Genomic DNA, 11212 nt, shown 5'->3' on the forward strand with positions numbered 1-11212 from the left:
CTGTATGCAGTCTCCCTGTTTGAATGTCCACCTTGTATTCTTTGATACTGTGATTTGAGCAACTATTTTCAAGATGATAATATGTAATCTACTAACAGGTGATTTCTTACTGTTATTTTTTTTTGTTTTGTTTTGTTTTGTTTTGTTTTGTTTTGTTTTTTTGGTAGTTCTGTATTACGTGTACCCTTACACTGCTTTGTTTTGTTTTGTGTTTTTCTCTTTTTCCTCTTAAATAAAAAAAAAGTGAGATTTTGGCAACTCTATTTTTTTAAACTCAATTATAACAAATTTACTTCAAGCATTTTTTGTATTATTCTGTTAAATATCAATACATCTATAGCTATATACTCCTGAACTTTTGTTTCATTTGCGAATGCTAAAAACATACTTAAATATTTTCTCTGATTCAATTGCAGTACATTTTTATAGTGTTCAAGTATGTTCTGTATCTTGTTCACACGTTTATTTTACTAAAATATGATGTTTTGTTTATTGGAATGAAAATATTTTTTTCTATAGACAGTTATAGATAGACATTTTCATTTTGTAATAATTAAATAAGTATTGCCTTTTGCTTATATTTTAATTAATTAATTACTCTTTCTGTTCATATAGTTGATTTTACAATTACCATTTTATTTCATATATCTTTTATTACATTATCTGTACTCCAGTTACCTTCTTTTATATATTTTTAATCCTTTAAAATTTTGGCATTGTTTTGAATTTATTATATGTTTGCTGTACATACGGTTACATTCACCATAAGAGTGCATGCACATCATAGAAGAAAATACATGCCACATGACTGAAATACCTGAAATAATGGTAACTGAAATAAAGAAGCAACCTATGGGAAGCCTTGAAGGAATTCAAACTAGAAATATTCTCTCAGATGAAAAATAATTGATAAAAGAAATGAAGCAGATGCTAAACATAGCTAAAGAAGAGGCAGTTAAAAAATTAGAGGAACTAAATGGAAGGATAGAATCCCTGGATGAACAGTATAGGAAACAAACAGAATACATAAAACAGATGCAAAGAGATATACAGGAAATCAAAAACTCCATTGAAAGTTGTAAAAACCACCTCAATGAATGTGAAGATAGAATCTCAGACCTCGAAGACAAGATTGCAACAAGTGAACAGGAAAGAAAAGATCTTTTAAAAATAACAAGAAATCAGGAAATAACAATTCAACACCTACAGGACAATGCAAAGAGAAACAACATAAGATTGATAGGGATAAATGAAAAAGAAGGGGACAACATAAAGAATGTCAAGAGGATATTTAGAGAAGTAATAGATGAAAATTTCGCAAACATGAGATTGGAAACTGATATTAAGATCATGAAGCATATAGATCTCCAAATAGTCACAACCAAAATAAATCTACACCCAGACATATAATAATGACCATCTCAGAAATTGAACAAAAGAATAGAATATTAAAGGCTATCAGAGAGAAAAGACAGATCACCTATAAAGGAAAACCTATCAGAATTACAGCAGACTTCTCAGCACAAACAATAAATTCAAGAAGAGCATGAAGTAATGCATTCCAGATCCTAAAGGAAAATGATTTTCAACCTAGGCTGATGTATGCTGCAAAACTGTCCTTCAAATTTGATGGAGAAATATGATACTTCCATAACAAAGATCAGCTGAAAAACTTCATGATCACCAAGCCAACCCTGCAAAGAATACTGAAAGACAGCCTAGATACATTTAGGAAAAAACCACTAAACAAAGCAGACAGTTGAACACAGCAGAAAGATAAACATGCAACGGCAGAAAGATAATATGTCAACAATAAACCAATTTATAACAGTTCTTACTATTAATGTAAATGGTCTCAATACACCAATTAAAAGAAACAGACTGGCAGAATGGATCAAGAAACAAAATCCAACCATATGCTGTTTACAAGAAACCCACTTAACTCAAAAGGATGCTCACAGACTCAAAGTCAAAGGATGGAAAACAACATTCCATTGAAAAGGAACCCAAAAAAAAAGCTGGGGTAGCTATTCTGTTTCCAGACAAAGTCAACTTCAAGCCAATAATGATTAGAAAGGAATAAAGAAGGTCACGACATACTGGTTAGGGGAAAACTCCAAAAGGAAGATATAACTATCTTAAATATATATGCACCAAACTCCAGAGCACCCAGTTATACAAAACAAGTACTAACAGAAATGAAAAACCAAACCAGCAGTAACACAATTCTGACAGGAGATCTTAACATACAATTGACACCAATGGACAGATCAAACAAAAAGAAAATCAACAAAGAAATAAAAGAAGTGAATTGCACCAGTGAACAAATGGACTTAATAGATATATACAGAGCATTCCACCCAACACCAACAGAATACACATTCTTCTCAGCAGTACATGGGTCATTCTCTAAAATAGACCATATATTAATTCACAGAACATATTTAAATAAATGCAAAAGGGTTGAAACTATCTCTTGCATGCTATCCAACCATAGCGCCATGAAATTAGTAATTAACGATAAAAGATACTGCAAAAATCCCACAAACACATGGAAACTGAATAACACATTCCTGAGTAATCAGTGGGTCACAGAGGAAATTAAAAAAGGAATTAAGCAATACCTACAAACAAATGAAAATACAGATACAACTTACTGGAATCTATGGGATGTAATGAAAGCCATCCTCAGAGGAAAATTTATTGCACTGAGCTCCCACATCAGGAAAACAAAATGATACAAATAAATAACATGATGCTACACATCAAAGAGCTAGAAAAAGAAGAGCAAGTCAAGTCCAAAGCCAAAAGAAGAGAGGAAATTATAAAAATCAGAGCAGAAATCAACGCAATAGAGACTAAGAAAACAATCCAAAGAATCAACGAATCAAAAAGTTGGTTCTTTGAAAGAATAAATAAAATCGAAAAGCCTCTAGCCAACTTTATTAAAAGAAGGGAAGAAAGAGCTCAAATCCATGCAATAAGAAATGATAAAGGTGAAGTCACTACAGACTCAATAGAAATACAGAAGATCATCAACACCTATTTCAAAAACCTCTACTCTCAAAGGTTTGAAAACACAGAAGAAATAGACAGATTCTTAGAAACATATGAAGTACCAAAGCTAGATCAAGAGGATGTAAAACTGCTGAATAATCCAATCTCTATCAATGAAATTGAACATGTAATTAATTCCTTACCTACAAAGAAGAGCCCAGGTCCAGACGGATTTACTGCAGAATTCTACAAGAAATACAAACAAGACCTAATACCGACACTCCTCAAATTCTTCAATGAAATTGAAAGGGAAGCAATTCTTCCCAAGTCATTCCTGGAAGCAAATATTATTCTACTACCAAAACTTGGGAAAGACCCAACCGAAAAAGAAAACTACAGACCAATCTCCCTAATGAACATGGATGCAAAAATCATCAATAAAATATTGGCAAATAGGATGCAGCAAATCATCAAGAAGATTATACACCATGACCAAGTGGGATTCATCCCAGGCATGCAGGGATGGTTCAACATACGTAAATCAATAAATGTAATCCATCATATCAATAAAGCCAAAAGTAAGAATCACATGATCATTTCATAATCATCATAAAAAGCCTTTGATAAGGTCCAACATTCATTCATGATAAGAACTCTATAGAAAATTGGAATAGATGGTCTTTATCTCAATATAATAAAGGCTGTCTATGACAAACCAACAGCCAGTATCATACTAAATGGCCAAAAATTGAAAGCCTTTACTTTAAAATCAGGCACAAAACAAGGATGTTCTTTATCACCTCTCCTATTTAATATAGTACTGGAAGTACTAGCCAGAGCAATTAGACAATAGAGAAAAATAAAAGGGTTAAAGATAGGAAAAGAAGAATTTAAATTGTCATTATTTTCAGATGACATGATACTCTACATAGAAGATCCCCTAAACTCCATTGAAAGACTCTTAGATATAATAAATAATTTCAGTAATGTAGCTGGATACAAAATCAATACTCAGAAATCAATAGCATTCTTATACACTAACAACAAAATCACAGAGAGAGAAAGAAGAGAAGCCACACTCTTCACACTAGCATCAAAAAATGAAATATTTAGGAATTACTCTTACAAAAGAAGTGAAAGACCTATACAGGGAAAATTATAATACACTGAAGGAAGAAATTGAAGATGATCTCAGAAAATGTAAAGACATCTCATGTTCATGGATAGGAAGAATAAAATTGTGAAAATGGCCATTCTCCCAAAACTGTTATACAGATTCAATGCAATCCCAATAAAAATACCATCAACATACCTTATAGATCTAGAGAAATCACTCCTAAGGTTCATCTGGAACCAGAAGAGACCTAGAATATCAAAGCCAATTTTAAGCAACAATGGCAAGGCAGGAGGCATCACAATTCCTGACTTGAAGTTATACTACAAAGCCACAGTAGTAAAATCAACATGGTACTGGAATCAAAACAGAGCAGAGGATCAATGGAATAGATTAGAAGATACAACCACAACTACAAACACACTCAACCACCTTATCTTTGATAAAGGAGCCAAGCAGGTTCACTGGAAGAACGACAGTCTTTTTAATAAATGGTGTTGGAAATACTGGCTCTACATTTGCTGAAAACTAAAACTCGACCCAAGCCTATCACCATGTACTAAATTAAAATATAAATGGATTAAAGATCTGAATATTAAAACAGAAACACTTAATCTATTGGAAGACAAATTAGGTAGAAACCTTGAAGACTTAGGGGTAGGTAGAGAATTCATGAACAGTACTCAAACTGCACGGGAAAAACTTCCCAGAATCAGTAACTGGGACTACCTCTGGGAAGTAAAAGTCTGAAGTAAAAAGTTTCTGTAAGTCAAAAAAAAAAAAAAAAAATCTCCAGCATAGTGAAAAGAAAACCCACAAATTGGGAAAAGATCTTAGTGAACTCCCCCTCAGACAAAGGACTTTTGTCTAAAATATATAAAGAATTTTTAAAAAATCAGACCCCCAAAATTCAAAGACCCAATCCAAAAATGGGCATCTGAGATGAATACACACTTCTCAGAGGAAGAAATACAAATGGCAAATAAATACATGAAAAAATGTTCATCATCATTGATTATTAGGGAAATGCAAATTAAAACCACACTGAGATTCCATCTCACTCCTGAAAGGATGGCCAGGATCAAGAAAACTAACAACGACAAGTGCTGGAGAGGCTGTGGGGAAAAAGGAACTCTCCTACACTGTTGGTGGGAGTGTAGACTGGTACAACCTTTGTGGAGGTCAGTCTGGAGATTTCTCAAAAAGCTGGGATTGGAAGTCCCATTTGTTCCAGCTATTCCACTACTAGGCATCTTCCCAGAAGAACTGAAAACATTATACCAAAGTGATATATGCACACCTATGTTTATAGTAGCACAATTTTTAATTGCCAGATCATGGAAACAACCCAAATGTCCATCAACCGAGGAATGGATAAAAAAGCTGTGGTACTTCTATACAATAGAGTACTACTCAGCTATAAAGAAGGATCACATTGAGGTATTTACCAATAAATGGGCACAGCTTGAAACCAAGCTCATAAGTGAACTAAATCAAACTCGCATCTGTGAACTCCGAATAGTTTCCCTAGTGTAGGAAATGAATCAAATATATAAAAGTATGTGGTAACCATGATTCCCCATTATATGGCCTTCCTATAAAATTTTCACTCATTAATTGGAATGGTTTTATTCTGGGCTGTTTGATATTGTGGCCAATGATGCAATGACCAGCTACTTTGAAGAAAATAAGACATAATAACAGCTAGTGCCGATTTAATACCATCTTGTCCTAAAGCCGCACCAAACTATGGTTCTTCTGTCTCCATTGTTTTTATCGTGTTGTAACTTGCTGGATTTTATCCTATGTGGTAGTATAAGCAAAAATTGTTATAGGCAAAGAGATAATATTGAACCCATTGATCATTTTTTTTCTGTTAGCTGGTTCTAAATACTCTACAATGCTTTCATCCACTTGCATGGTGTTACACAGTCTTGATATGTTTGATGCTATAGCATATGTAATTATATTCAAATATTTCAAAGAAAAAGACACTATGGTAACTACTATTAAGTCGGGTTATTTGGTGGTGAAGCACTAGGTTGCTGAAAGTGTCATGCTTTAACCTGTATTGTTATGTTGTTATGCCCCCTTTTATCTCTTCCTCTCCCTTATTCATTAAAAAATTATTTAATTTTAAACAAAGAGTGCATGCACATAACACATAGGAAGTCTCTTTTTTCCGCCTTCTTTTTTATTCTGCCATTTGTTTTTCCAGTATCAGATTCATTCACTGGATTCATTTATTTATTTTTACTAGTAAATTTTGCAGTGCAAAATAATTCTGTTTATCATAAGGAGCTGGTATATGTACACAATACCTCTTAAGTGTTTTAGCTCCTCTACCCCCTCATCTTTCCCTGCTTTTAATATTATTTGAATGTTTTAGTGTAATACTTAAGTCAATTCATTCCTTAATCATTTCTTTAGGATTTAACAATCCATAACACCACAATCAGCTTAGGATTTATATTATTTTAGTAATATATAGATACTGTATTCCCATATAACTCTCCCTTCATCATATATATATATATATATATATATATATATATATATATATATATGTGTGTGTGTGTGTGTATCTATTTACTTATATACATATATATTCTGAATGCTTTTTCCTTTTTTTCTTCTCTTTTTCCTATTTTTCTGAGTTTTTAAAATTGACAATGGACAGTGTATTTTTATAACAATTACACATATGTATTTTTCCTATTAAGAAGCTTGAGGAAGTAAAAGTCTGTTTTTAGTTTTTATATAACATTGAATTACTTATCAATTTTTTGGTACTCTACATTTTTCCTTGTGAATTCAAGCTAATATTTTGTGTAATTTCCAAGCTCCAATATAATTGTCATCCCAATCACATTTTTTAGATTTGTCAAAGATATTTAATTTTTATGTAATTCTCCTAACAATATGTGTATAAGGTTTCATTCAGTTTCTATTTAAATCAGTTAGAAAGGAGAATACACAATTAACAAGCTTGATAATTGCTTACAAAATTACTTTTACTGCATCTCTCTCTAAGGTTCTGGGTGTCAGAACCTCAACATACGAAGGAGGGGTTGTGGTCTCCAATTCAATCCATTGCCCTCACATTGATCCACAGAGGTTCTCCAGTGTGATTAACAGTGACAATGTTTTAGATGCCCAGAAGTGGGTGTGATTTAAGTCCTAGGACTTAAATCCTAGTACTTGACCCTTGCTTAAATCCTAAATCCTAGGACTTGACCTTTGCTTAAGTCCTAAATCCTAGGACTTGACCCTTGCTTCCTATGGCAAATCTTCCAATCTACAGTCAAAAAATGGACTTTCATCCCTTATACGTCATCCTTATGTCAACAGGCATGAGCTCAGCTTGGGGACCACAGTCAAGGGCGACCTCAAGTAGTGCTCTGACGGCCATGTGTGGTGTAGCCAAGCACAAGGGAACAGGCTTCTGAGTCCACAGTTTTGATAAAATACCCAGCCAAAATCTTGATCTTTCTCTTTTCGGTGCTATTAAGCTTCTAGATGGTCTGCTGTTTTATTTTCTGCTTTATACATAACACGTTCTTTGAACTGAAATTCAGCCTGTTTCTTGGAAGTCAATTCCAGCAAGCAACTGAATCTTCCAAACTTTCATGATAGTCCTGCAGAGATGGAGTACATCTGGTCTATGGTGTCATCAGTTCCTCGGGTAAACTATCTGAGAATCAAGAAAGAGGCAAAGTCTTCTTTCTCCCTGGAGGATTTCCACTGGATTCACATTAAAGCCTCTGATTTCTTTGTTCAACTTTTTTAGTATTCGTATTTTAAATGCTATTGCTTTATTTTTAAAACACACAATAAATACATTTATCACAGAGAATTGTACATACACATATTGCATCTTGATGTTCTCTAACTCTAGGTTACTCCCACTCTCCCCCTCCTTTTCCACAGCTCCTTACATTTTAGCCATGTCTGTCTCCATGATTCCTACTGAATCATTTTAGATTTCTATTTTTATTTATTTTGCTCTTATTCATATTTTGGGCCTTTTGTACTAGAGAAAAGCATGTGGTATATAATTTTTTGTATCTGATTTCTCTTAGAATTATAGTCTCAAGTACCATCTATTTTCTGAAATTAGTTTGGAGGTTCTTTGCTAAACTAAAAATAAAAATCCCATCTACCCCAACTGCACCTTTTCTGTGTCCCACTCAGGTGTTTATGTTCCCAGGGTGCAGAGAATTGAATTAAAGGATGGAGAGAGAAGGATGCCTGTCAAAATGCAGAAAACTGATGCCATAATTAGCCATCTGCCTGGAAGGGAAGTAAGGGAGGGGAAGGAGGAGTAAGAGGAGAATAGAGACAGACAGACAGACACACACACACACACACACACACACACACACACACACACATATCCAACAGCTGCAGTGCATTTGTTGATAGATTTGGGAGGTTGAACATCATGTGAATCCTCTCCACCTGGCAGCTTACCTATGTGGTTTGTGTCAGACACCCAGTATTCCTGAGACTGGACAGCTTATTCATGTGATTTGCCTCAGGAGCTCTGTGTTCTTGGGGCTGGCCTTGTTCTGGACCCGCAGGTGACTGATCTCCAGCTTCAGTTGCCCCCCCCCACATGTCCCCCTTTTCTATGTTTTGGTTATAAGCAATGTGTAGTTAGTCGAGATTGGAAGAACTGTGTTTGGGAGCATCTACAAAGTCCCCCAAACAGAGCTCCTTAAATCCTTTATTCTCCTTAAATCCTTTCCAGTGTAGATGAACTTGTTTGATTTAGGTTAAAGACTCCTAGTCCAAAGATTTTTAAGTTCCTGTGTATAGCAACTTAATCTTATACCACACATTGTTCCAAAGAAACAAGTCCCTGGAGGAGCCTAGAAAACCCAACACTGAAACAAAACTAAACAGAATACCCAAGATGCTTACCCAGTTTTGGAGGTGGGGACTTGGTTGTTCCATTTTGTAGACATGGCATCCTGATTTACAGTTATTATGGGAAGCCAACTGAATCTGCCACGATGCCCTGCCTCCCAATGATTGACCACTGAGATGAGGAGGCATGGGTGAGCTCTGTAAATGAGAGCATTCTCCATGAAGATCTTGCTGGGTCCTCCAAATGTTATGTATGGCAGAATAGTGAGAAACACTTACAGTGGCTGAGAGCAGATATAAGCATGTTTCACTGTCAGTGGATGAAGACCCACCAGACACTCTAGTACCAGATATGAGATTCAGAATTTTCTGGAAAAACACAAGCATATCCAACTCCAAATTAGCACTGGGTAGGTTCTTCCCATTGTGTAGTATGAAAATCATTCCAAAGACCTTGTCTAACATATTTTCCTTTACCTATTTGAATTGTCTTTCTGCTTCTGTCATCTCATCCATAGTAGGATTTAAACAGTTAATAGCATAGAATGCCAAGTGAAATCTCTTATGAGATGTGGATTTTCGTAGGGAAGGATTCCCCCTTTTGACTTTGTATTTGAATTTTGAATGTATGGTGAGCACATTCAATAATTGCTTGAACTTGAGGGTTATAAGGAATTCCCATGGTAAGGGAAATATGAAGTTTTACAAAAATTTAGGAATTCACTCATGTGCTGGGCCATTGTCGATCTTGAGTGACCATGGACAGCCAAGGATACTAAAGGTATCCAAACAATGAACTATGACTTCTTTAGCCACTTCACCAGTGTGGGCAGAAGCAAAAAATAAATGTTGTGGAAGTAGCTACTGAAACATAGACCCAGCAGAGAAAGCCAAACTCAGGAATACGAGTGACATCCATTTGTCAGAGATGACTGGGGTATAACACTCAGGGATTAAACCATAGGGAATGAAGGAAGATGTATTATGCAGGAGGAACATCATTTACTGATTTGTAGAGCTTGCTCTTGAGTTAAAAGGAAAATTTTGTGCCATGCGGATGTGTTTTAATAGAAGATGATGTTGGAGGCAGAATGGTATCTGAGAAATAGTGACCATATAGCTAGCAATTCATCTGTGACAGCATTTCCCTTAATAAGAGCCCCTGGCAATTGAGAATGGGAATGTGAATGACCAATAAAGCTGGGGACATGGTATGACCAAATGGCAAGATGGAGAATGAGAAACAAATAAGAAGTATCTTCCTGGTTGGGGTGAATGGTAGCGGTTTCAATGTGGTGCATCACAACACAAACGCAAATGCTGTCTGAAAAAGGTTCATTGCAGTGGATAAATGATCTTTTCAGGTCCATATAACAGCCTGAAATTCAGTATTTTGTGCAGAAGAAAAATATATAACTTGTATTCAGAAGAAGCTGTAACATAATCTCCCTGACAAAGAGGAGTCATCTGTGATGACAAGGAGGAGCCATAGATTCCAGCTGTGGGAACCAAGCTTGTTTTTGAAGGAAAGACAAAAGGTGTGAGGGGAGGAAATTTAACTAATTTGCATGGAGGATAATGACAACCAATAACCAAGGATGTTAGCCAATGTGGTTATCCAAGAGGTCAAGAAGTGTTATAACTACTGTTAAACAGAAGAAAAAGGAACAATCATATTTTGCTCCTCATGTCCCAAAAGCTAAACAGCATACATCTGCCCACATGTGATCAGTTTCAACACTGCATAATAAAGGAGTAATGGTTTTATGTGGTGTATATCGCATATGTGGCTATTGTACACGGCCTGAGACTGCCAAAGGACCCCAGTAGGTATATGTTGAGGGTTTTGTTTTGTTTTTGTGTGTGTGTGTTGTAACAGGGATCAAACTTATGATCTCATCTTTGCCAGGCTGTGACACTGAGCTATTTCCCCAGCCCCATATGTTGATTTAGGAAAGTAATTAAAAACTTCGGTGAAGACAGGTCAACTCTAGAGAGCTGAGCATTAGAGAGAGCCAAATTAATGTTGTCCAAGGCAGTTTTAGGCTTTGACAAAAGTCCCTGGGCTAAGTTTCCTTTAACAATGTCAAACAGAGTGTCTATGTCATGAATTGCTAGCTTAAGAGTTGAGTGAAGACAATTAATATTAAAACATAGAGGCTGATAATCGGTTAGGTTTGCAAGAAGATTAACCTGTTTCTGAACAGTCTGAAGCACAATATGTCTCTG

Source organism: Cavia porcellus, unplaced genomic scaffold (genome assembly GCF_034190915.1).
Source record: "Cavia porcellus strain 051 isolate PalLab524CR breed Dunkin Hartley unplaced genomic scaffold, mCavPor4.1 scaffold_11, whole genome shotgun sequence".
In the NCBI taxonomy this organism is placed as follows: Eukaryota; Metazoa; Chordata; class Mammalia; order Rodentia; family Caviidae; genus Cavia; species Cavia porcellus.